The sequence below is a fragment of the Phalangium opilio genome, unplaced genomic scaffold (genome assembly GCF_054372755.1).
Source record: "Phalangium opilio isolate 3A_F unplaced genomic scaffold, DU_Popi_V2 ptg000390l_1, whole genome shotgun sequence".
NCBI lineage: Eukaryota > Metazoa > Arthropoda > Arachnida > Opiliones > Phalangiidae > Phalangium > Phalangium opilio.
The window spans coordinates 5,124,384-5,148,211 of NW_028324234.1; the positions used below are offsets into that span (position 1 = coordinate 5,124,384).

Sequence of the window (23,828 nt, forward strand, 5' to 3'; positions counted from 1 at the left end):
CTCAGAAATTTAATGGTTTTCGGGTATTGTGGAAAAGTTTTGACTTTTTACGCTACTTCTGAGACCCCATAAAACCTCTCCCGGGTGGGCTCGAGCCACCAACCTTTCGATTAACAGCTGAACGCGCTAACCATTGCGCCACGGAAGCCCAAAAATTAAATGGTCGTCAGGTATTGTGGAAAACTTTGGCTTTCTACGTTACACTTGAGGTCCCACAACAGCGCTCCCGGGTGGGCTCGAACCACCAAACTATTGGTTAACAGCCGAACGAGCTAACCATTGAGCCACGGAAGCTCAGAAATTAAATGGTTGTCACGTATTGTGGAAAAGTTTTGACTTTTTACGCTACATCTGAGACCCCACAACACCTCTTCCGGGTGGGCTCGAACAGCCAACCTTTCGATTAACAGCTGAACGCGCTAACCTTTGCGCCACGGAAGCCCAAAAATTAAAGGTTCGTCAGGTATTGTGGAAAAACTCTGACATTTTACGTTACATCTGAGACGTGACGAAACCGCTCCCGAATGGGCTCGAACCACCAACCTTTCGATTAACAGCTGAACGCGCTAACCATTGCGCCACGGAAGCCCAAAAATTAAATGTTCGTCAAGTATTGTGGAAAAATTCTGACATTTTACGTTACATCTGAGACGTGACGAAACCGCTCCCGGATGGGTTCGAACCACCAACCTTTTGATTAACAGCTGAACGCGCTAACTATTGCGCCACGGAAGCCCAAAAATTAAATGTTCGTCAGGTATTGTGGAAAACTTTGGCTTTCTACGTTACACTTGAGATCCCACAACACCGCTCCCGGGTGGGCTCGAACCACCAAACTATTGGTTAACAGCCGAACGAGCTAAACATTGAGCCACGGAAGCTCAGAAATTAAATGGTTGTCACGTATTGTGGAAAAGTTTTGACTTTTTACGCTACATCTGAGACCCCACAACACCTCTTCCGGGTGGGCTCGAACAGCCAACCTTTTGATTAACAGCTGAACGCGCTAACCTTTGCGCCACGGAAGCCCAAAAATTAAATGTTCGTCAGGTATTGTGGAAAAACTCTGACATTTTACGTTACATCTGAGACGTGACAAAACCGCTCCCGGATGGGCTCGAACCACCAACCTATTGGTCACCAGCCGAACGCGCTAACCATTAAGCCACGGAAGCTCAGAAATTTAATGGTTGTCGGGTATTGTGGAAAAGTTTTGACTTTTTACGCTACATCTGAGACCCCATAACACCTCTCCCGGGTGGGCTCTAACCACCAACCTTTCGATTAACAGCTGAACGCGCTAACCATTGCGCCACGGAAGCCCAAAAATTATATGGTCGTCAGGTATTGTGGAAAAGTTACGACTTTTCACGCTACATCTGAGACCCCACAAACCTCTCTCGTTTGGGCTCGAACCACCAACCTTTCGGTTAACAGCTGAACGCGCTGACCATTGAGCCACTGAAGCCCAAAAATTAAATTTTCGTCAGGTATTAAGGAAAAACTTTAACTTTTTACTTCACATCTGAGACCTCACAACACCGCTCCCGGATGGGCTCGAACCACCAACCTTTCGGTTAACACCCGAACACGCTAACCATTGCGCCACGGACTCCCAAAAATTAAATGGTCGTCAGGTATTGTGGAAAAACTTTGGCTATTTACGTTTCATTTGAGATCCCAAAACACCGCTCCCGGGTGGGCTCGAACCACAAACCTATTGGTTAAAAGCCGAACGCGCTAACTATTGAACCACGGAAGCTCAGAAAATAAATGGTTATCACGTATTAAGGAAAAAGTTTGACTTTTCACGCTACATCTGAGACCTCACAACACCGCTCCCGGATGGGCTCGAACCACCAGCCTTTCTATTAACAGCTGAACGCGCTAATCATTGCGCCACGGAAGCCCAAAAATTAAATGCTCGACAGGTATTGTGGAAAAACTCTGACATTTTACGTTACATCAGAGACGTGACAACACCGCTTCCGGATGGGCTCGAACCACCAACCTTTTGGTTAACAGCCGCACGCGCTAACCATTGAGCCACGGAAGCTCAGAAATTTAATGGTTGTCGGGTATTGTGGAAAAGTTTTGACTTTTTACGCTACTTCTGAGACCCCATAAAACCTCTCCCGGGTGGGCTCGAACCACCAACCTTTCGATTAACAGCTGAACGCGCTAACCATTGCGCCACGGAAGCCCAAAAATTAAATGGTCGTCAGGTATTGTGGAAAACTTTGGCTTTCTACGTTACACTTGAGATCCCACAACACCGCTCCCGGGTGGGCTCGAACCACCAAACTATTGGTTAACAGCCGAACGAGCTAACCATTGAGCCACGGAAGCTCAGAAATTAAATGGTTGTCACGTATTGTGGAAAAGTTTTGACTTTTTACGCTACATCTGAGACCCCACAACACCTCTTCCGGGTGGGCTCGAACAGCCAACCTTTCGATTAACAGCTGAACGCGCTAACCATTGCGCCACGGAAGCCCAAAAATTAAATGTTCGTCAAGTATTGTGGAAAAACTCTGACATTTTACGTTACATCTGAGACGTGACGAAACCGCTCCCGGATGGGCTCGAACCACCAACCTTTCGATTAACAGCTGAACGCGCTAACTATCGCGCCACGGAAGCCCAAAAATTAAATGTTCGTCAGGTATTGTGGAAAACTTTGGCTTTCTACGTTACACTTGAGATCCCACAACACCGCTCCCGGGTGGGCTCGAACCACCAAACTATTGGTTAACAGCCGAACGAGCTAACCATTGAGCCACGGAAGCTCAGAAATTAAATGGTTGTCACGTATTGTGGAAAAGTTTTGACTTTTTAATTTACATCTGAGACCCCACAACACCTCTTCCGGGTGGGCTCGAACAGCCAACCTTTCGATTAACAGCTGAACGCGCTAACCTTTGCGCCACGGAAGCCCAAAAATTAAATGTTCGTCAGGTATTGTGGAAAAACTCTGACATTTTACGTTACATCTGAGACGTGACAACACCGCTCCCGGATGGGCTCGAACCACCAACCTTTTGGTTAACAGCCGTACGCGCTAACCATTGAGCCACGGAAGCTCAGAAATTTAATGGTTGTCGGGTATTGTGGAAACGTTTTGACTTTTTACGCTACATCTGAGACCCCATAACACCTCTCCCGGGTGGGCTCGAACCACCAACCTTTCGATTAACAGCTGAACGCGCTAACAATTGCACCACGGAAGCCCAAAAATTAAATGGTCGTCAGGTATTGTGGAAAAACTGACATTTTACGTTACATCTGAGACCTCACAACACCGCTGCCGGGTGGGCTCGAACCACCAACCTATTGGTTAACAGAAGAACGAGCTAACCATTGAGCCACGGAAGCTCAGAAATTAAATGGTTGTCACGTATTGTGGAAAAGTTTTGGATTTTTACGTTACATCTGAGACCCTACAACACCTCTCCCGGGTGGGCTCGAACCACCAACCTATCGGTTAACAGCCGAACGCTCTAACCATTGCGCCACGGAAGCCCAAAAAGTTAAATGTTCGTCAGGTATTGTGGAAAAACTTTTGCTTTCTACGTTACATTTGAGATCCCGCAACACCGCTCCCGGGTGGGCTCGAACCACCAACCTATTGGTTAACAGCGGAACGCGCTAACTATTGAGCCACGGAAGCTCAGAAATTAAATGGTTGTCACGTATTGTGGTAAAGTTTTGACTTTTTACGCTACATCTGAGACCCCACAACACCTCTCCCGGGTGGGCTCGAACCACCAACCTTTCGATTAACAGCTGAACGCGCTAACCATTGCGCCACGGAAGCCCAAAAACTAAATGCTCGTCAGGTATTGTGTAAAAACCTTGACTTTTTACGTCACACCTGAGACCTCACAACACCGCTCCCGGAATGGCTCGAACCACCAACCTATTGGTTAGCAGCCGAACGCGCTATCCATTGCGCCACGGAAGCCCAAAAATTAAATGGTCGTCAAGTATTGTGGAAAACTTTGGCTTTCTACGTTACACTTGAGATCCCACAACACCGCTTCCGGGTGGGCTCGAACCACCAAACTATTAGTTAACAGCCGAACGAGCTAACCATTGAGCCAGGAAGCTCAGAAATTAAATGGTTGTCACGTATTGTGGAAAAGTTTTGACTTTTTACGCTACATCTGAGACCCCACAACACCTCTTCCGGGTGGGCTAGAACCACCAACCTTTCGATTAACAGCTGAACGCGCTAACCTTTGCGCCACGGAAGCCAAAAATTAAATGTTCGTCAGGTATTGTGGAAAAACTCTGACATTTTACGTTACATCTGAGACGTGACAAAACCGCTCCCGGATGGGCTCGAACCACCAACCTTTCGATTAACAGCTGAACGCGCTAACCTTTGCTCCACGGAAGCCAAAAATAAAATGTTCGTCAGGTATTGTGGAAAAACTCTGACATTTTACGCTACATCTGAGACGTGACAAAACCGCTCCCGGATGGGCTCGAACCACCAACCTATTGGTTAACCGCCGAACGCGCTAACCATTAAGCCACGGAAGCTCAGAAATTTAATGGTTGTCGGGTATTGTGGAAAAGTTTTGACTTTTTACGCTACATCTGAGACCCCATAACACCTCTCCCGGGTGGGCTCGAACCACCAACCTTTTGGTTAACAGCTGAACGCGCTGACCATTGAGCCACTGAAGCCCAAAAATTAAATTTTCGTCAGGTATTAAGGAAAAACTCGGACATTTTACGTTACATCAGAGACGTGACAACACCGCTCCCGGATGGGCTCGAACCACCAACCTTTTGGTTAACAGCCGAACGCGCTAACCATTGAGCCACGGAAGCTCAGAAATTTAATGGTTGTCGGGTATTGTGGAAAAGTTTTGACTTTTTACGCTATATCTGAGACCCCATAACACCTCTCCCGGGTGGGCTCGAACCACCAACCTTTCGGTTAACAGCTGAACGGGCTGACCATTGAGCCACTGAAGCCCATAAATTAAATTTTCGTCAGGTATTGTGGAAAAACTTTGGCCATTTACGTTACATTGTAGATCCCAAAACACCGCTCCCGGGTGGGCTCGAACCACCAACCTTTCGATTAACAGCTGAACGCGCTAATTATTGCGCCTCGGAAGCCCAAAAATTAAATGGTTGTCAGGTATTGTTGAAAAGTTACGACTTTTCACGCTACATCTGCGACCCCATAAAACCTCTCTCGTTTGGGCTCGAACCACCAACCTTTCGGTTAACAGCTGAACGCGCTGACCATTGAGCCACGGAAGCTCAGAAAATAAATGGTCATCACGTATTATGGAAAAAGTTTGACTTTTCACGCTAAATCTGAGACCTCACAACACCGCTCCCGGATGGGCTCGAACCACCAACCTTTCGAGTACCAGCTGAACGCGCTAATCATTGCGCCACGGAAGCCCAAAAATTAAATGCTCATCAGGTATTGTGGAAAAACCTTGACTTTTTACGTCACATCTGGGACCTCACAACACCGCTCCCGGATGGGCTCGAACCACCAACCTTTCAATTAACAGCTGAACGCGCTAATTATTGCGCCTCGGAAGCCCAAAAATTAAATGGTTGTCAGGTATTGTTGAAAAGTTACGACTTTTCACGCTACATCTGAGACCCCATAAAACCTCTCTCGTTTGGGCTCGAACCACCAATTTTTCGGTTAACAGCTGAACGCGCTGACCATTGAGCCACTGAAGCCCAAAAATTAAATTTTCGTCAGGTATTGAGGAAAAACCTTGACTTTTTACGTCACATCTGAGACCTCACAACACCGCTCCCGGATGGGCTCGAACCACCAACCTATTGGTTAAAAGCCGAACGCGCTAACCATTGCGCCACGGAAGCCCAAAAATTAAATGGTCGTCAGGTATTGTGGAAAACTTTGGCTTTCTACGTTACACTTGAGATCCCACAACACCGCTCCCGGGTGGGCTCGAACCACCAACCTATTGGTTAAAAGCCGAACGAGCTAACCATTGAGTCACGGAAGCTCAGAAAATAAATGTTTATCACGTATTATGGAAAAAGTTTGACTTTTCATGCTAAATCTGAGAACTCACAACACCACTTCCGCATGGGCTCGAACCACCAACCTTTCGATTAACAGCTGAACGCGCTAATCATTGCGCCACGGTAGCCCAAAAATTAAATGCTCATCAGGTATTGTGGAAAAACCTTGACTTTTTACGTCACATCTGGGACCTCACAACACCGCTCCCGGATGGGCTCGAACCACCAACCTTTCGATTAACAGCTGAACGCGCTAATTATTGCGCCTCGGAAGCCCAAAAATTAAATGTTCGTCATGTATTGTGGAAAGACTCTGACATTTTACGTTACATCTGAGACGTTTCAACACCGCTCCTAGGAGGGCTCAAACCACCAGTCTTTTGAATAGCAGCCGAACGCGCTGACCATTGAGCCACGGAAGCTCAGAAATTAGATGGTTGTCACGTATTGTGGAAAAGTTTTGACTTTTTACGTTACATCTGAGACCTCACAACACCGCTCCCGGATGGGCTCGAACCACCTACCTATTGGTTAACAGCCGAACGCGCTAACCATTGAGCCACGGAAGCTCAGAAATTAAATGGTTGTCAGGTATTGTTGAAAAGTTACGACTTTTCACGCTACATCTGAGACCCCACAAAACCTCTCTCGTTTGGGCTCGAACCACCAACCTTTCGGTTAACAGCTGAACGCGCTAATTATTGCGCCTCGGAAGCCCAAAAATTAAATGGTTGTCAGGTATTGTTGAAAAGTTACCACTTTTCACGCTACATCTGAGACCCCACAAAACCTCTCTCGTTTGGGCTCGAACCACCAACCTTTCGGTTAACAGCTGAACGCGCTGACCATTGAGCCACGGAAGCCCAAAAATTAAACGCTCATCAGGTATTGTGGAAAAACCTTGACTTTTTACGTCACATCTGGGACCTCACAACACCGCTCCCGGATGGGCTCAAACCACCAACCTTTCGATTAACAGCTGAACGCGCTAATTATTGCGCCTCGGAAGCCCAAAAATTAAATGGTTGTCAGGTATTGTTGAAAAGTTACGACTTTTCACGCTACATCTGAGACCTCACAACACCGCTCCCGGACGGGCTCGAACCACCAACCTATTGGTTAACAGCCGAACGCGCTAACCATTGCGCCACGGAAGCCCAAAAATTAAATGGTCGTCAGGTATTGTGGAAAACTTTGGCTTTCTACGTTACACTTGAGATCCCACAACACCGCTCCCGGGTGGGCTCGAACCACCAACCTTTTGGTTAACAGCCGAACGAGCTAACCATTGAGCCACGGAAGCTCAGAAATTAAATGTTTGTCACGTATTGTGGAAAAGGTTTGACTTTTTACGCTACATCTGAGACCCCACAACACCTCTTCCGGGTGGGCTCGAACAGCCAACCTTTCGATTAACAGCTGAACGCGCTAACCTTTGCGCCACGGAAGCCCAAAAATTAAATGTTCGTCAGGTATTGTGGAAAAACTCTGACATTTTACGTTACATCTGAGACGTGACAAAACCGCTCCCGGATGGGCTCGAACCACCAACCTATTGGTCACCAGCCGAACGCGCTAACCATTAAGCCACGGAAGCTCAGAAATTTAATGGTTGTCGGGTATTGTGGAAACGTTTTGACTTTTTACGCTACATCTGAGACCCCATAACACCTCTCCCGGGTGGGCTCTAACCACCAACCTTTCGATTAACAGCTGAACGCGCTAACCATTGCGCCACGGAAGCCCAAAAATTATATGGTCGTCAGGTATTGTGGAAAAGTTACGACTTTTCACGCTACATCTGAGATCCCACAAACCTCTCTCGTTTGGGCTCGAACCACCATCCTTTCGGTTAACAGCTGAACGCGCTGACCATTGAGCCACTGAAGCCCAAAAATTAAATTTTCGTCAGGTATTAAGGAAAAACTTTGACTTTTTACTTCACATCTGAGACCTCACAACACCGCTCCCGGATGGGCTCGAACCACCAGCCTTTCGGTTAACACCCGAACACGCTAACCATTGCGCCACGGACGCCCAAAAATTAAATGGTCGTCTGGTATTGTGGAAAAACTTTGGCTATTTACGTTTCATTTGAGATCCCAAAACACCGCTCCCGGGTGGGCTCGAACCACAAACCTATTGGTTAACAGCCGAACGCGCTAACTATTGAACCACGGAAGCTCAGAAAATAAATGGTTATCACGTATTATGGAAAAAGTTTGACTTTTCACGCTACATCTGAGACCTCACAACACCTCTCCCGGGTGGGCTCGAATACCAACCTTTCGATTAACAGCTGAACGCGCTAACCATTGCGCCACGGAAGCCCAAAAATTAAATGCTCGTCAGGTATTGTGGAAAAACTCTGACATTATACGTTACATCTGAGACGTCACAACACCGCTCCCGGGTGGGCTCGAACCTCCAACCTTTCGGTTAACAGCTGAACGCGCAAACCATTGCGCCACGGAAGCCAAAAAATTAAATGATCGTCAGGTATTGTGGAAAAGTTATGACTTTTACGCTACATCTGGGACACCACAACACCTCTCCCGAATGGGCTCGAACCACCAACCTTTCGATTAACAGCTGAACGCGCTAACCATTGCGCCACGGAAGCCCAAAAACTAAATGCTCGTCAGGTATTGTGTAAAAACCTTGACTTTTTACGTCACATCTGAGACCTCACAACACCGCTCCCGGATGGGCTCGAACCACCAACCTATTGGTTAACAGCCGAACGCGCTATCCATTGCGCCACGGAAGCCCAAAAATTAAATGGTCGTCAAGTATTGTGGAAAACTTTGGCTTTCTACGTTACACTTGAGATCCCACAACACCGCTCCCGGGTGGGCTCGAACCACCAAACTATTGGTTAACAGCCGAACGAGCTAACCATTGAGCCACGGAAGCTCAGAAATTAAATGGTTGTCACGTATTGTGGAAAAGTTTTGACTTTTTACGCTACATCTGAGACCCCATAACACCTCTCCCGGGTGGGCTCGAACCACCAACCTTTCGATTAACAGCTGAACGCGCTAACCATTGCACAACAGAAGCCCAAAAATTAAATGGTCGTCAGGTATTGTGGAAAAACTGACATTTTACGTTACATCTGAGACCTCACAACACCGCTCCCGGATGGGCTCGAACCACCAACCTATTGGTTAACAGCCGAACGCGCTAACCATTGAGCCACGGAAGCTCAGAAATTAAATGGTTGTCAGGTATTGTTGAAAAGTTACGACTTTTCACGCTACATCTGAGACCCCACAAACCTCTCTCGTTTGGGCTCGAACCACCAACCTTTCGGTTAAGAGCTTAACGCGCTGACCATTGAGCCACTGAAGCCCAAAAATTAAATTTTCGTCAGGTATTAAGGAAAAACTTTGACTTTTTACTTCACATCTGAGACCTCACAACACCGCTCCCGGATGGGCTCGAACCACCAACCTTTCGGTTAACACCCGAACGCGCTAACCATTGCGCCACGGACGCCCCAAAATTAAATGGTCGTCAAGAATTGTGGAAAAACTTTGGCTATTTACGTTTCATTTGAGATCCCAAAACACCGCTCCCGGGTGGGCTCGAACCACAAACCTATTGGCTAACAGCCGAACGCGCTAACCATTGAGGCACGGAAGTTCAGAAAATAAATGGTTATCACGTATTATGGAAAAAGTTTGACTTTTCACGCTACATCTGAGACCTCACAACACCGCTCCTGGATGGGCTCGAACCACCAACCTTTCGATTAACAGCTGAACGCGCTAATCATTGCGCCACGGAAGCCCAAAAATTAAATGCTCGTCAGGTATTGTGGAAAAACTCTGACATTTTACGTTACATCTGAGATCCCACAACACCGCTCCCGGGTGGGCTCGAACCACCAACCTTTCGATTAACAGCTGAACGCGCCACGGAAGCCCAAAAATTAAATGGTCGTCAGGTATTGTGGAAAAACTGACATTTTACGTTACATCTGAGACCTCACAACACCGCTGCCGGGTGGGCTCGAACCACCAACCTATTTGTTAACAGCCGAACGAGCTAACAATTGAGCCACGGAAGCTCAGAAATTAAATGGTTGTCACGTATTGTGGAAAAGTTTTGACTTTTTACGTTACATCTGAGACCCTACAACACCTCTCCCGGGTGGGCTCGAACCACCAACCTTTCGGTTAACAGCCGAACGCTCTAACCATTGCGCCACGGAAGCCCAAAAAGTTAAATGGTCGTCAGGTATTGTGGAAAAACTTTGGCTTTCTACGTTACATTTGAGATCCCGCAACACCGCTCCCGGGTGGGCTCGAACCACCAACCTATTGGTTAACAGCGGAACGCGCTAACTATTGAGCCACGGATGCTCAGAAATTAAATGATCGTCAGGAATTGTGGAAAACCTCTGACTTTTTACGTTACATCTGAGACCTCTCAACACCGCTCCTGGGTGGGCTTTAGCCACCAACCTTTCGGTTAACAGACGAACGCGCTAACCATCGCGCCAAGGAAGCCAAAAAATTAAATGGTCATCAGGTATTTTGGAAAAATAATGACTTTTTACGTTACATCTGAGACCCCACAACACCAATCCCGGGTGGGCTCGAACCACCAACCTTTCGGTTAAAAGCTGAACGCGCTAACCATTGCGCCACGGAAGCTCAGAAATTAAATGATCGTCAGGTATTGTGGAAAAGTTATAACTTTTTACGCTACATCTGAGACCCCACAACACCGCTCCCGGGTGGGCTCGAACCACCAACCTTTCGGTTAACAGCTGAACGCGCTAACCATTGCGCCACGGAAGCCAAAAAATTAAATGGTCGTCAGGTATTGTGGAACAATTATGACTTTTTACGCTACATCTGGGACCCCACAACACCACTCCTGGGTGGGCTCGAACCATCAACCTTTCGGTTAAAAGCCGAACGCGCTAACCATCGCGCCACGGAAGCCTAAATATTAAATGGTCGTCAGGTATTGTTGAAAAACTCTGACTTTTTACGTTACATCTGAGACCTGAACAACCGCTCCCGGATGGGCTCGAACCACCAAACTTTCGGTTAAAAGCCGCACGCGCTAACCATTGAGCAACGGAAGCTCTGAAATTAAATGTTCGTCAGGTATTGTGGTTAAATTTTGAATTTTTACGTATCATCTGAGACCTCACAACACCGCTCCCAGGTGTGCTCGAACCATCAACCTTTCGATTAACAGCCGAACGCGCTAACCATCGCGCAACGGAAGCCTAAAAATTAAATGGTCGTCAGGTATTATGGAAAAAGTCTGACTTTTTACGCTACATCTGAGCTTCCGTGGCTCAATGGTTAGCGCGTTCGGCTTTTAACCGAAAGTTTGGTGGTTCGAGCCCATCCGGGAGCGGTGTTGTGAGGTCTCAGATGTTACGTAAACAGTCAGAGTTTTCCACAATTCCTGAAGACCATTTAATTTTTAGGTTTCCATGGCGCGATGGTTAGCGCGTTCGGCTGTTAACCGAAAGGTTGGTGGCTAAAGCCCACCCAGGAGCGGTGTTGAGAGGTCTCAGATGTAACGTAAAAAGTCAGAGTTTTTCCACAATTCCTGACGACCATTTAATTTTTAGGCTTCCGTGGCGCGATGGTCATTGCGTTCGGCTTTTAACCGAAAGTATGGTGGTTCGAGCCCACCCGGGAGCGGTGTTGTGGGGTCTCAGATGTAGCGTAAAAGTCATAACTTTTCCACAATGCCTGACGATCATTTAATTTCTGAGCTTCCGTAGCGCAATGGTTAGCGCGTTCAGCTTTTAACCGAAAGGTTGGTGGTTCGAGCCCACCCTGGAGCGGTGTTGTGGGGTCTCAGATGTAGCGTAAAAAGTCAGAGTTCTTAAACAATACCTGACAAACATTTAAGTTCAGAACTTCCGTGGCGCAATGGTTAGCGCGTTCGGCTTTTAACCGAAAGTTTTCTGGTTCGAGCCCATCCGGGAGCGGTGTTGTGAGGTCTCAGATGTAACGTAAAAGTCAGAGTTTTTCCGCAATACCTGACGACCATTGAATTTCAGAGCTTCCGTGGCGCAATGGTTAGCGCGTTCGGCTGTGAACCGAAAGGTTGGTGGTTCGAGCCCACCCGGGAGCGGTGTTGTGGGGTCTCAGATGTAGCGTAAAAAGGCATAGCTTTTCCACAATACCTGACGACCATTGAATTTCAGAGCTTCCGTGGCGCAATGGTTAGCGCGTTCGGCTGTTAACCGAAAGTTTGGTGGTTCGAGCCCACCCGGGAGCGGTGTTGTGGGGTCTCAGATGTAGCGTAAAAAGTCATAACTTTTCCACAATACCTGACGATCATTTAATTTTTTGGCTTTTGTGGCGCAATGGTTAGCGCGTTCAGCTGTTAACCGAAAGGTTGGTGGTTCGAGCCCACCCGGGAGCGGTGTTGTGGGGTCTCAGATGTAGCGTAAAAAGTCAGAACTTTTCCACAATGCCTGACGATCATTTAATTTCTGAGCTTCCGTAGCGCAATGGTTAGCGCGTTCAGCTTTTAACCGAAAGGTTGGTGGTTCGAGCCCAACCTGGAGCGGTGTTGTGGGGTCTCAGATGTAGCGTAAAAAGTCAGAGTTCTTAAACAATACCTGACAAACATTTAAGTTCAGAACTTCCGTGGCGCAATGGTTAGCGCGTTCAGCTGTTAACCGAAAGGTTGGTGGTTCGAGCCCACCCGCGAGCGGTGTTGTGGTGTCTCAGACGTAGCGTAAAAAGTCATTATTTTTCCAAAATACCTGATGACCATTTTATTTTTTGGCTTCCTTGGCGCGATGGTTAGCGCGTTCGGCTTTTAACCGAAAGTTTTCTGGTTCGAGCCCATCCGGGAGCGGTGTTGTGAGGTCTCAGATGTAACGTAAAAGTCAGAGTTTTTCCGCAATACCTGACGACCATTGAATTTCAGAGCTTCCGTGGCGCAATGGTTAGCGCGTTCGGCTGTGAACCGAAAGGTTGGTGGTTCGAGCCCACCCGGGAGCGGTGTTGTGGGGTCTCAGATGTAGCGTAAAAAGGCATAGCTTTTCCACAATACCTGACGATCATTTAATTTCTGAGCTTCCGTTGCGCAATGGTTAGCGCGTTCAGCTTTTAACCGAAAGGTTGGTGGTTCGAGCCCACCCGGGAGCGGTGTTGTGGGGTCTCAGATGTAACGTAAAAAGTCAGAGTTTTTAAATAATACCTGACAAACATTTAATTTCAGAACTTCCGTGGCGCAATGGTTAGCGCGTTCAGCTGTTAACTGAAAGGTTGGTGGTTCGAGCCCACCCGCGAGCGGTGTTGTGGGGTCTCAGATGTAGCGTAAAAAGTCATAACTTTTCCACAATACCTGACGATCATTTAATTTTTTGGCTTTTGTGGCGCAATGGTTAGCGCGTTCAGCTGTTAACCGAAAGGTTGGTGGTTCGAGCCCACCCGGGAGCGGTGTTGTGGGGTCTCAGATGTAGCGTAAAAAGTCAGAACTTTTCCACAATGCCTGACGATCATTTAATTTCTGAGCTTCCGTAGCGCAATGGTTAGCGCGTTCAGCTTTTAACCGAAAGGTTGGTGGTTCGAGCCCAACCTGGAGCGGTGTTGTGGGGTCTCAGATGTAGCGTAAAAAGTCAGAGTTCTTAAACAATACCTGACAAACATTTAAGTTCAGAACTTCCGTGGCGCAATGGTTAGCGCGTTCAGCTGTTAACCGAAAGGTTGGTGGTTCGAGCCCACCCGCGAGCGGTGTTGTGGTGTCTCAGACGTAGCGTAAAAAGTCATTATTTTTCCAAAATACCTGATGACCATTTTATTTTTTGGCTTCCTTGGCGCGATGGTTAGCGCGTTCGGCTTTTAACCGAAAGTTTTCTGGTTCGAGCCCATCCGGGAGCGGTGTTGTGAGGTCTCAGATGTAACGTAAAAGTCAGAGTTTTTCCGCAATACCTGACGACCATTGAATTTCAGAGCTTCCGTGGCGCAATGGTTAGCGCGTTCGGCTGTGAACCGAAAGGTTGGTGGTTCGAGCCCACCCGGGAGCGGTGTTGTGGGGTCTCAGATGTAGCGTAAAAAGGCATAGCTTTTCCACAATACCTGACGATCATTTAATTTCTGAGCTTCCGTTGCGCAATGGTTAGCGCGTTCAGCTTTTAACCGAAAGGTTGGTGGTTCGAGCCCACCCGGGAGCGGTGTTGTGGGGTCTCAGATGTAACGTAAAAAGTCAGAGTTTTTAAATAATACCTGACAAACATTTAATTTCAGAACTTCCGTGGCGCAATGGTTAGCGCGTTCAGCTGTTAACTGAAAGGTTGGTGGTTCGAGCCCACCCGCGAGCGGTGTTGTGGGGTCTCAGACGTAGCGTAAAAAGTCATTATTTTCCCAAAATACCTGATGACCATTTAATTTTTTGGCTTCCGTGGCGCGATTGTTATCGCGTTCGGCTGTTAACCGAAAGGTTGGTGGCTAAAGCCCACCCAGAAGCGGTGTTGAGAGGTCTCAGATGTAACGTAAAAAGTCAGAGTTTTTCCACAATTCCTGACGACCATTTAATTTTTAGGCTTCCGTTGCGCGATGGTCATTGCGTTCGGCTTTTAACCGAAAGTTTGGTGGTTCGAGCCCATCCGGGAGCGGTGTTGTGAGGTCTCAGATGTAACGTAAAAGTCAGAGTTTTTCCGCAATACCTGACGAACATTGAATTTCTGAGCTTCCGTAGCGCAATGGTTAGCGCGTTCGGCTGTTAACTGAAAGGTTGGTGGTTCGAGCCCACCCGGGAGCGGTGTTGTGGGGTCTCAGATGTAGCGTAAAAAGTCATAACTTTTCTACAATACCTGACGATCATTTAATTTCTGAGCTTCCGTGGCGCAATGGTTAGCGCGTTCAGCTTTTAACCGAAAGGTTGGTTGTTCGAGCCCACCCGGGAGCGGTGTTGTGGGGTCTCAGATGTAGCGTAAAAAGTCATAACTTTTCCACAATACCTGACGATCATTTAATTTTTTGGCTTTTGTGGCGCAATGGTTAGCGCGTTCAGCTGTTAACCGAAAGGTTGGTGGTTCGAGCCCACCCGGGAGCGGTGTTGTGGGGTCTCAGATGTAGCGTAAAAAGTCATAACTTTTCCACAATGCCTGACGATCATTTAATTTCTGAGCTTCCGTAGCGCAATGGTTAGCGCGTTCAGCTTTTAACCGAAAGTTTTCTGGTTCGAGCCCATCCGGGAGCGGTGTTGTGAGGTCTCAGATGTAACGTAAAAGTCAGAGTTTTTCCGCAATACCTGACGACCATTGAATTTCAGAGCTTCCGTGGCGCAATGGTTAGCGCGTTCGGCTGTGAACCGAAAGGTTGGTGGTTCGAGCCCACCCGCGAGCGGTGTTGTGGTGTCTCAGACGTAGCGTAAAAAGTCATTATTTTTCCAAAATACCTGATGACCATTTTATTTTTTGGCTTCCTTGGCGCGATGGTTAGCGCGTTCGGCTTTTAACCGAAAGTTTTCTGGTTCGAGCCCATCCGGGAGCGGTGTTGTGAGGTCTCAGATGTAACGTAAAAGTCAGAGTTTTTCCGCAATACCTGACGACCATTGAATTTCAGAGCTTCCGTGGCGCAATGGTTAGCGCGTTCGGTTGTGAACCGAAAGGTTGGTGGTTCGAGCCCACCCGGGAGCGGTGTTGTGGGGTCTCAGATGTAGCGTAAAAAGGCATAGCTTTTCCATAATACCTGACGATCATTTAATTTCTGAGCTTCCGTTGCGCAATGGTTAGCGCGTTCAGCTTTTAACCGAAAGGTTGGTGGTTCGAGCCCACCCGGGAGCGGTGTTGTGGGGTCTCAGATGTAACGTAAAAATCAGAGTTTTTAAATAATACCTGACAAACATTTAATTTCAGAACTTCCGTGGCGCAATGGTTAGCGCGTTCAGCTGTTAACTGAAAGGTTGGTGGTTCGAGCCCACCCGCGAGCGGTGTTGTGGGGTCTCAGACGTAGCGTAAAAAGTCATTATTTTTCCACAATTCCTGACGACCATTTAATTTTTAGGCTTCCGTTGCGCGATGGTCATTGCGTTCGGCTTTTAACCGAAAGTTTGGTGGTTCGAGCCCATCCGGGAGCGGTGTTGTGAGGTCTCAGATGTAACGTAAAAGTCAGAGTTTTTCCGCAATACCTGACGAACATTGAATTTCTGAGCTTCCGTAGCGCAATGGTTAGCGCGTTCGGCTGTTAACTGAAAGGTTGGTGGTTCGAGCCCACCCGGGAGCGGTGTTGTGGGGTCTCAGATGTAGCGTAAAAAGTCATAACTTTTCTACAATACCTGACGATCATTTAATTTCTGAGCTTCCGTGGCGCAATGGTTAGCGCGTTCAGCTTTTAACCGAAAGGTTGGTTGTTCGAGCCCACCCGGGAGCGGTGTTGTGGGGTCTCAGATGTAACGTAAAAAGTCATTATTTTTCCAAAATACCTGATGACCTTTTTATTTTTTGGCTTCCTTGGCGCGATGGTTAGCGCGTTCGGCTTTTAACCGAAAGTTTAGTGGTTCGAGCCCATCCGGGAGCGGTGTTGTGAGGTCTCAGATGTAACGTAAAAGTCAGAGTTTTTCCGCAATACCTGACGACCATTGAATTTCAGATCTTCCGTGGCGCAATGGTTAGCGCGTTCGGCTGTTAACCGAAAGGTTGGTGGTTCGAGCCCACCCGGGAGCGGTGTTGTGGGGTCTCAGATGTAGCGTAAAAAGGCATAGCTTTTCCACAATACCTGACGATCATTTAATTTTTTGGCTTCCGTGGCGCAATGGTTAGCGCTTCTAGCTGTTAACCGAAAGGTTGGTGGTTCGAGACCACCCGGGAGCGGTGTTGTGGGGTCTCAGATGTAGCGTAAAAAGTCATAGCTTTTCCACAATACCTGACGATCATTTAATTTCTGAGCTTCCGTGGCGCAATGGTTAGCGCGTTCAGCTTTTAACCGAAAGATTGGTGGTTCGAGCCCACCCGGGAGCGGTGTTGTGGGGTCTCAGATGTAACGTAAAAAGTCAGAGTTTTTAAATAATACCTGACAAACATTTAATTTCAGAACTTCCGTGGCGCAATGGTTAGCGCGTTCAGCTGTTAACTGAAAGGTTGGTGGTTCGAGCTCACCCGCGAGCGGTGTTGTGGGGTCTCAGACGTAGCGTAAAAAGTCATTATTTTTCCAAAATACCTGATGACCATTTAATTTTTTGGCTTCCGTGGCGCGATGGTTAGCGCGTTCGGCTTTTAACCGAAAGTTTGGTGGTTCGAGCCCATCCGGGAGCGGTGTTGTGAGGTCTCAGATGTAACGTAAAAGTCAGAGTTTTTCCGCAATACCTGACGACCATTGAATTTCAGATCTTCCGTGGCGCAATGGTTAGCGCGTTCGGCTGTTACCCGAAAGGTTGGTGGTTCGAGCCCACCCGGGAGCGGTGTTGTGGGGTCTCAGATGTAGCGTAAAAAGGCATAGCTTTTCCACAATACCTGACGATCATTTAATTTTTTGGCTTCCGTGGCGCAATGGTTAGCGCGTCTAGCTGTTAACCGAAAGGTTGGTGGTTCGAGACCACCCGGGAGCGGTGTTGTGGGGTCTCAGATGTAGCGTAAAAAGTCATAACTTTTCCACAATACCTGACGATCATTTAATTTCTGAGCTTCCGTGGCGCAATGGTTAGCGCGTTCAGCTTTTAACCGAAAGATTGGTGGTTCGAGCCCACCCGGGAGCGGTGTTGTGGGGTCTCAGATGTAACGTAAAAAGTCCGAGTTTTTAAATAATACCTGACAAACATTTAATTTCAGAACTTCCGTGGCGCAATGGTTAGCGCGTTCAGCTGTTAACTGAAAGGTTGGTGGTTCGAGCTCACCCGCGAGCGGTGTTGTGGGGTCTCAGACGTAGCGTAAAAAGTCATTATTTTTCCAAAATACCTGATGACCATTTAATTTTTTGGCTTCCGTGGCGCGATGGTTAGCGCGTTCGGCTGTTAACCGAAAGGTTGGTGGCTAAAGCCCACCCAGGAGCGGTGTTGAGAGGTCTCAGATGTAACGTAAAAAGTCAGAGTTTTTCCACAATTCCTGACGACCATTTAATTTTTAGGCTTCCGTGGCGCGATGGTCATTGCGTTCGGCTTTTAACCGAAAGTTTGGTGGTTCGAGCCCATCCGGGAGCGGTGTTGTGAGGTCTCAGATGTAACGTAAAAGTCAGAGTTTTTCCGCAATACCTGACGAACATTGAATTTCTGAGCTTCCGTAGCGCAATGGTTAGCGCGTTCGGCTGTTAACTGAAAGGTTTGTGGTTCGAGCCCACCCGGGAGCGGTGTTGTGGGGTCTCAGATGTAGCGTAAAAAGTCATAACTTTTCTACAATACCTGACGATCATTTAATGTCTGAGCTTCCGTGGCGCAATGGTTAGCGCGTTCAGCTTTTAACCGAAAGGTTGGTTGTTCGAGCCCACCCGGGAGCGGTGTTGTGGGGTCTCAGATGTAACGTAAAAAGTCATTATTTTTCCAAAATACCTGATGACCATTTTATTTTTTGGCTTCCTTGGCGCGATGGTTAGCACGTTCGGCTTTTAACCGAAAGTTTGGTGGTTCGAGCCCATCCGGGAGCGGTGTTGTGAGGTCTCAGATGTAACGTAAAAGTCAGAGTTTTTCCGCAATACCTTACGACCATTGAATTTCAGATCTTCCGTGGCGCAATTGGTTAGCGCGTTCGGCTGTTAACCGAAAGGTTGGTGGTTCGAGCCCACCCGGGAGCGGTGTTGTGGGGTCTCAGATGTAGTGTAAAAAGTCATAACTTTTCTACAATACCTGACGATCATTTAATTTCTGAGCTTCCGTGGCGCAATGGTTAGCGCGTTCAGCTTTTAACCGAAAGGTTGGTTGTTCGAGCCCACCCGGGAGCGGTGTTGTGGGGTCTCAGATGTAACGTAAAAAGTCATTATTTTTCCAAAATACCTGATGACCATTTTATTTTTTGGCTTCCTTGGCGCGATGGTTAGCGCGTTCGGCTTTTAACCGAAAGTTTGGTGGTTCGAGCCCATCCGGGAGCGGTGTTGTGAGGTCTCAGATGTAACGTAAAAGTCAGAGTTTTTCCGCAATACCTGACGACCATTGAATTTCAGATCTTCCGTGGCGCAATGGTTAGCGCGTTCAGCTGTTAACCGAAAGGTTGGTGGTTCGAGACCACCCGGGAGCGGTGTTGTGGGGTCTCAGATGTAGCGTAAAAAGGCATAGCTTTTCCACAATACCTGACGATCATTTAATTTTTTGGCTTCCGTGGCGCAATGGTTAGCGCGTTTAGCTGTTAACCGAAAGGTTGGTGGTTCGAGACCACCCGGGAGCGGTGTTGTGGGGTCTCAGATGTAGCGTAAAAAGTCATTATTTTTCCAAAATACCTGATGACCATTTAATTTTTTGGCTTCCTTGGCGCAATGGTTAGCGCGTTCGGCTGTTAACCGAAAGGTTGGTGGCTAAAGCCCACCCAGGAGCGGTGTTGAGAGGTCTCAGATGTAACGTAAAAAGTCAGAGTTTTTCCGCAATACCTGACGACCATTGAATTTCAGAGCTTCCGTGGCGCAATGGTTAGCGCGTTCGGTTGTTCACCGAAAGGTTGGTGATTCGAGCCCACCCGGGAGCGGTGTTGTGGGGTCTCAGATGTAGCGAAAAAGTCATAACTTTTCCACAATACCTGACGATCATTTAATTTTTTGGGTTCCGTGGCGCAGTGGTTAGCGCGTTCAGCTGTTAACCGAAAGGTTGGTGGTTCGGGCCCACCCGGGAGCGGTGTTGTGGGGTCTCAGATGTAGCGTAAAAAGTCATAACTTTTCCACAATACCTGACGATCATTTAATTTCTGAGCTTCCGTGGCGCAATGGTTAGCGCGTTCAGCTTTTAACCGAAAGGTTGGTTGTTCGAGCCCACCCGGGAGCGGTGTTGTGGGGTCTCAGATGTAGCGTAAAAAGTCATTATTTTTCCAAAATACCTGATGACCATTTAATTTTTTGGCTTCCTTGGCGCAATGGTTAGCGCGTTCGGCTGTTAACCGAAAGGTTGGTGGCTAAAGCCCACCCAGGAGCGGTGTTGAGAGGTCTCAGATGTAACGTAAAAAGTCAGAGTTTTTCCGCAATACCTGACGACCATTGAATTTCAGAGCTTCCGTGGCGCAATGGTTAGCGCGTTCGGTTGTTCACCGAAAGGTTGGTGGTTCGAGCCCACCCGGGAGCGGTGTTGTGGGGTCTCAGATGTAGCGAAAAAGTCATAACTTTTCCACAATACCTGACGATCATTTAATTTTTTGGGTTCCGTGGCGCAGTGGTTAGCGCGTTCAGCTGTTAACCGAAAGGTTGGTGGTTCGGGCCCACCCGGGAGCGGTGTTGTGGGGTCTCAGATGTAGCGTAAAAAGTCATAACTTTTCCACAATACCTGACGATCATTTAATTTCTGAGCTTCCGTGGCGCAATGGTTAGCGCGTTCAGCTTTTAACCGAAAGGTTGGTGGTTCGAGCCCACCCGGGAGCGGTGTTGTGGGGTCTCAGATGTAACGTAAAAAGTCAGAGTTTTTAAATAATACCTGACAAACATTTCATTTCAGAACTTCCGTGGCGAAATGGTTAGCGCGTTCAGCTGTTAACTGAGAGGTTGGTGGTTCGAGCCCACCCGCGAGCGGTGTTGTGGGGTCTCAGACGTAGCGTAAAAAGTCATTATTTTTCCAAAATACCTGATGACCATTTAATTTTTTGGCTTCCGTGGCGCGATGGTTATCGCGTTCGGCTGTTAACCGAAAGGTTGGTGGCTAAAGCCCACCCAGGAGCGTTGTTGAGAGGTCTCAGATGTAACGTAAAAAGTCAGAGTTTTTCCACAATTCCTGACGACCATTTAATTTTTAGGCTTCCGTGGCGCGATGGTCATTGCGTTCGGCTTTTAACCGAAAGTTTGGTGGTTCGAGCCCATCCGGGAGCGGTGTTGTGAGGTCTCAGATGTAACGTAAAAGTCAGAGTTTTTCCGCAATACCTGACGAACATTGAATTTCAGAGCTTCCGTGGCGCAATGGTTAGCGCGTTCGGTTGTTCACCGAAAGGTTGGTGGTTCGAGCCCACCCGGGAGCGGTGTTGTGGGGTCTCAGATGTAGCGCAAAAAGTCATAACTTTTCCACAATACCTGACGATCATTTAATTTTTTGGGTTCCGTGGCGCAGTGGTTAGCGCGTTCAGCTGTTAACCGAAAGGTTGGTGGTTCGGGCCCACCCGGGAGCGGTGTTGTGGGGTCTCAGATGTAGCGTAAAAAGTCATAACTTTTCCACAATACCTGACGATCATTTAATTTCTGAGCTTCCGTGGCGCAATGGTTAGCGCGTTCAGCTTTTAACCGAAAGGTTGGTGGTTCGAGCCCACCCGGGAGCGGTGTTGTGGGGTCTCAGATGTAACGTAAAAAGTCAGAGTTTTTAAATAATACCTGACAAACATTTAATTTCAGAACTTCCGTGGCGCAATGGTTAGCGCGTTCAGCTGTTAACTGAGAGGTTGGTGGTTCGAGCCCACCCGCGAGCGGTGTTGTGGGGTCTCAGACGTAGCGTAAAAAGTCATTATTTTTCCAAAATACCTGATGACCATTTAATTTTTTGGCTTCCGTGGCGCGATGGTTATCGCGTTCGGCTGTTAACCGAAAGGTTGGTGGCTAAAGCCCACCCAGGAGCGTTGTTGAGAGGTCTCAGATGTAACGTAAAAAGTCAGAGTTTTTCCACAATTCCTGACGACCATTTAATTTTTAGGCTTCCGTGGCGCGATGGTCATTGCGTTCGGCTTTTAACCGAAAGTTTGGTGGTTCGAGCCCATCCGGGAGCGGTGTTGTGAGGTCTCAGATGTAACGTAAAAGTCAGAGTTTTTCCGCAATACCTGACGAACATTGAATTTCAGAGCTTCCGTGGCGCAATGGTTAGCGCGTTCGGCTGTTAACCGAAAGGTTGGTGGTTCGAGCCCACCCGGGAGCGGTGTTGTGGGGTCTCAGATGTAGCGTAAAAAGTCATAACTTTTCTACAATACCTGACGATCATTTAATTTCTGAGCTTCCGTGGCGCAATGGTTAGCGCGTTCAGCTTTTAACCGAAAGGTTGGTTGTTCGAGCCCACCCGGGAGCGGTGTTGTGGAATCTCAGATGTAACGTAAAAAGTCATTATTTTTCCAAAATACCTGATGACCATTTTATTTTTTGGCTTCCTTGGCGCGATGGTTAGCGCGTTCGGCTGTTAACCGAAAGGTTGGTGGCTAAAGCCCACCCAGGAGTGGTGTTGAGAGGTCTCAGATGTAACGTAAAAAGTCAGAGTTTTTCCGCAATACCTGACGACAATTGAATTTCAGAGCTTCCGTGGCGCAATGGTTAGCGCGTTCGGCTGTTAACCGAAAGGTTGGTGGTTCGAGCCCACCCGGGAGCGGTAATGTGGGGTCTCAGATGTAGCGCAAAAAGTCATAAATTTTCCACAATACCTGACGATCATTTAATTTTTTGGCTTCCGTGGCGCGATGGTTAGCGCGTTTGGCTGTTAACCGAAAGGCTGGTGGTTCGAGCCCACCCGAAAGCGGTGTTGTGGCGTCTCAGATGTAGCGTAAAAAGTCATAACTTTTCCACAATACCTGACGAACAATTAATTTCAGAGCCTCCGTGGCGCAATGGTTAGCGCGTTCAGCTTTTAACCGAAAGGTTGGTGGTTGTGGAAAAACCTTGACTTTTTTACGTCACATCTGGGACCTCACAACACCGCTCCCGGATGGGCTCGAACCACCAACCTTTCGATTAACAGCTGAACGCGCTAATTATTGCGCCTCGGAAGCCCAAAAATTAAATGTTCGTCATGTATTGTGGAAAAACTCTGACATTTTACGTTACATCTGAGACGTTTCAACACCGCTCCTGGGAGGGCTCAAACCACCAGTCTTTTGAATAGCAGCTGAAAGCGCTAACCATTGCGCCACGGAAGCCCAAAATTTAAATGGTCGTCAGGTATTGTGGAAAAAACCTTGACTTTTTACGTCACATCTGAGACGTCCCAACACCGCTCCCGGATGGGCTCGAACCACCAAACTATAGGTTAACAGCCGAACGCGCTAACCATTGAGCCACGGAAGCTCAGAAATTAGATGGCTGTTAGGTATTGTGGATGAGTTATGACTTTTTACGTTACATCTGAGACCCTACAACACCTCTCCCGGGTGGGCTCGAACCACCAACCTTTCGGTTAACAGCCGAGCGCGCTAACCATCGCGCCATGGAAGCCTAAAAATTAAATGGTCTTCAGGAATTGTGGTAAACTCAGACTGTTTACGTAACATCTGAGGCCTCACAACACCGCTCCCGGATGGGTTTGAACCACCAAACTTTCGGTTAAAAGCCGAACGCAATGACCATTGTGCCACGGAAGCTCTGAAATTAAACGGTCGTCAGGTATTGCGGAAAAACTTTGAATTTTACGTTACATCTGAGACCTCACAACACCGCTCCCGGATGGGCTCGAACCACCAAACTTTCGGTTAAAAGCCGAACGCAATGACCATTGTGCCACGGAAGCTCTGAAATTAAACGGTCGTCAGGTATTGCGGAAAAACTCTGAATTTTACGTTACATCTGAGACCTCACAACACCGCTCCCGGATGGGCTCGAACCACCAACCTTTCGATTAACAGCTGAACGCGCTAATCATTGCGCCACGGAAGCCCAAAAATTAAATGCTCGTCAGGTATTGTGGAAAAACCTTGACTTTTTACGTCACATCTGAGACGTCAAAACACCGCTCCCGGATGGGCTCGAACCACCAACCTATTGGTTAACAGCCGAACG

General features: G+C 47.8%; 8 non-coding genes across 8 annotated transcripts; 7 read left to right on the plus strand and 1 right to left on the minus strand.

Moving 5' to 3' along the window:
* Positions 1 to 5,357: 5,357 nt before the first annotated feature.
* On the minus strand, positions 5,358 to 5,430 carry TRNAT-GGU (transfer RNA threonine (anticodon GGU)). Its single transcript has one exon. It is a non-coding gene; the product is annotated as a tRNA-Thr (tRNA).
* A 6,650-nt stretch (positions 5,431 to 12,080) lies between these two features.
* Positions 12,081 to 12,153, plus strand: TRNAH-GUG (transfer RNA histidin (anticodon GUG)). The gene has a single exon. It is a non-coding gene; the product is annotated as a tRNA-His (tRNA).
* Positions 12,154 to 12,961: 808 nt separating this feature from the next.
* On the plus strand, positions 12,962 to 13,034 carry TRNAH-GUG (transfer RNA histidin (anticodon GUG)). Its single transcript has one exon. It is a non-coding gene; the product is annotated as a tRNA-His (tRNA).
* Positions 13,035 to 13,989: 955 nt separating this feature from the next.
* Positions 13,990 to 14,062, plus strand: TRNAH-GUG (transfer RNA histidin (anticodon GUG)). Its single transcript has one exon. It is a non-coding gene; the product is annotated as a tRNA-His (tRNA).
* A 1,248-nt stretch (positions 14,063 to 15,310) lies between these two features.
* Positions 15,311 to 15,383, plus strand: TRNAH-GUG (transfer RNA histidin (anticodon GUG)). The gene has a single exon. It is a non-coding gene; the product is annotated as a tRNA-His (tRNA).
* Positions 15,384 to 15,603: 220 nt separating this feature from the next.
* Positions 15,604 to 15,676, plus strand: TRNAH-GUG (transfer RNA histidin (anticodon GUG)). The gene has a single exon. It is a non-coding gene; the product is annotated as a tRNA-His (tRNA).
* Positions 15,677 to 20,446: 4,770 nt separating this feature from the next.
* Positions 20,447 to 20,519, plus strand: TRNAK-UUU (transfer RNA lysine (anticodon UUU)). Its single transcript has one exon. It is a non-coding gene; the product is annotated as a tRNA-Lys (tRNA).
* Positions 20,520 to 21,327: 808 nt separating this feature from the next.
* Positions 21,328 to 21,400, plus strand: TRNAK-UUU (transfer RNA lysine (anticodon UUU)). Its single transcript has one exon. It is a non-coding gene; the product is annotated as a tRNA-Lys (tRNA).
* Positions 21,401 to 23,828: the final 2,428 nt, after the last annotated feature.